The following is a 6,000-nucleotide window of genomic DNA, read 5'->3' as shown; positions in this document are numbered from 1 at the left end:
CCAGTCAATGAATAAAAAAGTCAGTGGTCGTCTAGTTAGTCATCAACTTGTCCCGCGTCCCTCTCAGAGAGGACATGAACACATATTGAAGGTAAGATGAACATATCACCTTGTTTACAGCAGCAAGAAGATATTTATATCCTAAATTTAAATCGCACCACAAATAATTCACAACTCGTTGGCCAGCTGTTGCTATCTTCTTTTTTTTTTTGATGATATTTGCTTGTGCATCTTTTAATGTCTGAGTGATGTCAGGGTAAAGATGTCACCCGAACAGAGGGTTATCCTTGGGCTTTCCGTGTCAGGCGGTACAAATTCATTTCATATTCATCAGAATGGTTGTTCTCTGCAGGGGGTTCATGGCGCTACCTATCCCACTCCCCCTTTTCTCTTTGATTTGGCTCATTTGAGCAGTGCGGTCCCCGGCAGCTTGTTAGAACTGCCACCTCAGTGACTCTGCCCCCTGGATGGATAGGGAGGGGGGGTGATGGGGAAGATGGCAGAGATGGAAGGGGTGCTCAGAGGGGTGGGGGGGGGGGGATGATAGGTTAGGGAGGCCTACCCCAGAGCGCTTTCTCAAGTCACGGGTGAGCAAGCAAGACTCGGTGAGTGGAAACCAAGTAAACTTGAACAAGGCACACCATCTACTGGCCGGACTTGGGTACTACTGTCTGCAGCAAGGAAAGAGGTTGAAGTGGTTGAAGAGGAGAGGTCAATAACATAGTGTGTCTATGTTGTAGTCTACTTTTAGTCTGCAAGTGTCCACATCCTGTACAATACTACAGTGCTGAGCATGTGACAGATTAAATGGCCTCACGCGGTCGTGTCTTTCATCATATTTGCCAGAAAATCTATTATTTAGAAGTTCTAATGCAATATGCCAGAGAATCCATAAAGTCACACATGCACACGGGCAAAACAACTCCAGAATCAAACAAAAGAGGAGCTGCTCTATTTTTATTATTACTGACAGGGTGCAAAAATGATCCCTTTAGGTCAAACGGACAAGAGACTTAACTGCCTAAATTACCCATAATGGCTCACACATGTAGCCTCAATTTTGCTTCGATACATTTCAAAAGCTCAAATGCAAGCGTTTATTAGACATGTGCAGGAGTGAGTTATGCATCACCTCTATACCTGATGAACAAAGCCGACCTGGGACACAATGAATTCATAAAAGTGGTATCATTGTTCTTCAACCTTTCTATTTTCCAAGGTCGCTTTCATTTATCACAGCAGGGTGTGCGGTAGGGACTGGACAAAGGCTTGAATATATAATGGAAGGTATAGGATAAAGAGTAAAGGGTGTGGGGGTGAGGGAATGAGGGCCACAACATATTCAGCATCAAGACTTGGCCTGATTAGATGTCCAGACATGCCATAACCTTGGAGATCTGCCAGCAAAAAAGAGGAGGCATGAGGATGGATGGACCCGAGGGGGGGGGGGACAGACAGAAAACAGAGAACAGACAGAAAAACACAAAAAAAGCTGAAAGTAAATGCATGAAGAAAACATGTTCTGAAAACATTTACATTTTCTTCCATCTGAACACATAGAAAATATGGTTTGTGCCTTCACTGAACCCCAGAACCCCCTTCCCTCCTCTCCCTCCCTCTCTCTCGCTCTCTCTCTCTTCACCACATGAAAAAATAAATCTAATTTTCCCATCCCTGCCACAGAATACCCCACCCCCCATCTCCACACACACACATACAGTCACACCCCCAGTGGCCCCACCCACTACCGCTCTAAGCCCACTTTCAGGCACCCCCAGCCCCTCCCATCGTTGCTCTCATAGTGATGCACCATTTCTTTCTCTGAGCAAGGCTCCATTTTGTAATAAGTTCTGATCAGTGTTCCAACCAATTTGCATTCAATCCTGAGAAAATGGTGGAAAAGCCGCGGCGACGGAGAAAACGCTGAGTATAAAGAAGCTGACAGAAACACGGGAGAATGAACGGGAATTCTCACACATCCATCTGGGATTTACATGAATTTATAGTCGTGTAACGTTCCAAGTTTTGAACGCTTGCATGTGTTTGCGGCTGCTCGTGTTCTAAAAGCGTTATCTTAGCTGTTAGCTTACCGCAGTAGACAAGTAACAATTTGAATATATTAGCGACAGCGACGAAGCTAGATGGTTTTCTGCCGTCGCTGCCTTTGGGATAAATAAGTGGAGACAACCTCCTACACCCTGAGGGCAGGGCAACACAACACATTATAGGCCATGTTTAGGTTATGCTAATGCACGTGTGCACTTATTCATATATATTGTTTTTAAGCATTTTTAATTTAACACGAAACAAAACGATCAAAAACGAGCACTTTTCACTTGTAACGCGAGTGTAAACGTGGCCTCAGGGATGATATGTGGTGAAAAACCTGTGCTCAGTATTTTCCACAGTCCATCATCTCTCACTGAGATTGCATTAGCTATTAACTACTGATACGCAGTGTGGCAGATAATGAACGTGACCATCCCTGGACACGGTCATGATACAGTGTGACCACACAGGTAAATAATGTGAAACTATCACTAAAACATGATGCAAAGACGCTGAACTCCTGCAGCATCAACGTGGGCTGCATTTTAATAACATCAACCACAAGCTGCACCGACTGCTTTGGATATTTGTATTTACGCTGCAGAGAATGTGTGATATTATTCCAAATGACCAAAGAGAGAGAATTCTGCTCTGCAAATCACTTCTTCTTCTTCTTCTTCTTCTTCACACATGTGAACAGGAAGTAGAAAGGAGAGCAGAACTTCCTGAGGTCCATATCCAGCCATGACCCCAGTGTTAGCAGCCGGCTTTTTGGGGGGAATGTTAATGAGTGGTTAAAATCGTGTTAAGGGTTGGAGAGATAGCCAAGTTAATTACAACATTGCTGAAGATAGTTTTTTATCCTCAATCTGAATAAGTTTTTCATTAATGGTGTCACAGAGATCAGCAGTTATCAGTACCTCCAGGGGGAGAGTGAGGGGGGGAGGGGGGGAGACAATCACTGATTCTTTCACACAATTTCACCATCTAATTTCCGACCGTGCATTTTGGAACAAAATTAATTTCCTTGGCAATCTAATAAATCAGAAACAAGTGACTGGTGTTGGTGCCAATCCCGACAGCGACAATGAGATCTCTGTGCTCAGATCTCAGACACGTCATGTACACTGGGCTGTGAGTTTTGCATGGGATTTCCCTCTTTATAGCTCTGTCTCCAGCATCACACTCAGTCTGACTGACAGGCACACGGAGACTTGGCTCGTGCCGTTATTAGAAACAAAGTTAAGGCGATGGCGCTGCGGCATATTCTCCTCCATCATCCCACAAACTGCTCATTTGTCTCGTCGTCCTTCTAAAACTCATTGGTTTATAATGAAATTAGCCACGCTGCACGCTTAAAGGTGCACCACATTAGGATAATATGATGCAGTTCTCAATAATGTGATCCTCTGTATGCTACATTATACATGCAGCATCTTGGAAGATTCAATGCATGTTTTTCGCATGGCTTCCCCCTGAAACGACTGGGGGGGGTTTGAAGATCAGCTATATGTTAAAATGCCTCGGGCTATCTTTACAAGGTTACAGAGCATTAAGATATGGAATGTACACCCAGGGAGGTAAGGGGGTGAACCCCCTCTCTCACACACACACACACACAGCAGCACAGCAGCCCAGTCTAGATGTGAGCTCTGGGGACAGTCCTCGGGTAGATCCCTCACAGACCTTGCAGGCAGGCTGGAGTGGCTAGGACGGGTTAAATGATGGTGTTGTAAAACATTTATCTGTTTCAGATAGAGCATTAGATAGGTTGAACCTCATCGCCTGCCATTACAGAATTACCCTAACTGCTGCTATAATGTGGCCGAGCATAGACACCGTGCACAATCCCTCTCCGCCATCCTATTGATTTTCACACCCTGAGACAGTGTGAGCTCCCAAAGGGCAGTAAATTACAGGGCGATTTACAGGGAATTACACCTGCACCGGAAACTTTACAGGGACACGGGTGTCATGGACCACTCCCACGCTCTTCTGCTGACGACCGAGAGAAAACTGGACCCGGGAAGCTCAATTCAGTCCTTTCAGTCACACGCATTAAAGCGTGCACTCACACGACCGCATAAATGAGCGTGTCCGCCAGCAGGAAACATCAAGGGCATATTATTTTAGAGATATGTTTGGGCAAATGATGACATTTTACATTAACAGGACATATTTTAAGGCCAGGGCCACGTTAATGCTTGTGCAGTGAGTGATGACTGCATCACAAATCTGCTGCTGCATCTCGCACACCTCCACACAGGACGCATGCACAGCTGCTGCTCTGTATTATACAGGGAATACAAAGAATATACTTTCAAATATGCCTCAGTCTGAAGCTGCACATCTGCCTAAAGTCTTCATGTTCAGAGACAGTTGATTGTGACACAGACACTGAAACTGTGGTCAAAGATTCTTTGTATCCTTGTATTTTGCAGAAATAAAAAGAGAAGAAAAAGGAGGTGAGTGCTCTGTTCTCATGAAGAGCAGCACAGCTCACGTGCCACACTCATGCACTGCTCATGAATAAAGTGCGGCCCTGGTCTAACTGTGAAAGAAACAAAGGGGTGACATGCGACCCGAGTCCATAGCTCGTTGTGAGACGAACAAATCTAATATTCCTGCTGAGCCAGCGTGGTTTCATTTAATCTTCCACTTAAAAGTCCACAAAAAAGTGTAAAAGCTCAAGACTCACATTTGAACAAATGAAAACATGAATCATTTTTCTTCATCAATTTGCTTCCAATAAAAACATAATGTATATTAAAAAGAAATGAGTGAGCACAACCTCCAGTTGTAAGCATTGCATTCACAACTATTGTTCAAGTCCCGGCTGCTGCTTTCTGTAAATGCCTTTGTTGTGTATGTTCTTTTGTTTTCCGTGTGTGTGTTTGAGAGTGTAAGAGCATTCATAGCTCAGAGACATAATTTATGGTGAAAGTTACAGCCAGGCAGAAGCCTTGAGGACAGAGGTTAATATAGTGGAAGTTAATACTCAGTGGAGGATTCAGCACGAAGCACACAGTCTCCCATAAATGCCTGAAACAAGAATGAAAAGGCAGCTTGACAAAAACCAAGGGTTTTATGTTTGTGTGACAATGCTGCTAATTCAAAAGGAACTAAGCCGACTATTATCCATCTTCTTGTTCAAAAGATAAGCAATAGATGGGCAAGATACAATGCCATGGCTGTATCGCTGTGGTGGTGCTGGAAGGAATCAAGGAAGGAATTGTAGACTAATAAAACGTCCTTAACTCTGCAACACCTGGATATATATATGGTTTCTTTTCATTTCTCCTGCAGCTCCACTCACTCCTAGTAAAACTAGCTCTCAACATCAGCACTCACTGACCTCAGGATAGCCCTGCAAACATGAAAGAGCCTTTATCTGTTCCAGGTGTGGGCTGACTCACGCTGTGACTGTGTGTGCATGAATGTGTGTGTGTGGTGAGCGCAGGAGAGATACAGATGTTTGTGTAGAAGAACAGATTGAAAGTCACTAAACTAAAACAGCAGCGCAATACAAACACATTGTACATCAAGTTCATAACATGTGAAAGCAAAAGCACAGACTTGCACACATGCAGGCGCTGTTCGCTCCAACTATCAAATACTCAGATAGAGACGTATCAACGGTCTCCTCTCTCTGTGTGTGTGTGTGTGTGTGTGTGTGTGTGTGTGTGTGTGTGTGTGTCCACATCGACGTGCAGCTGAGACAAATTGTCGTTCACACACAGCATTAGTTTGTGTCTCCATCTGATTTGACAAATAAAAGTGTGTATTCATTTCCAAGACGACTGCATTGAGTGCATCACAAAGTGATAAATAAATGCTACACGCTAGCCCCTCCCTCTCAATGTCTGGTTTCAGGTTAAACTTGACCCCTCACACTTGACCTGTGGGGCTCGACTCTGTGCTGGTGAAGCAGAGTGAGGCGAGGTCACAGCT

Source organism: Solea solea, chromosome 5, assembly GCF_958295425.1.
Source record: "Solea solea chromosome 5, fSolSol10.1, whole genome shotgun sequence".
Taxonomy (NCBI): Eukaryota; Metazoa; Chordata; class Actinopteri; order Pleuronectiformes; family Soleidae; genus Solea; species Solea solea.
The sequence above is the reverse complement of the archived record's forward strand: the minus strand, read 5'-3'. Positions refer to the sequence as shown.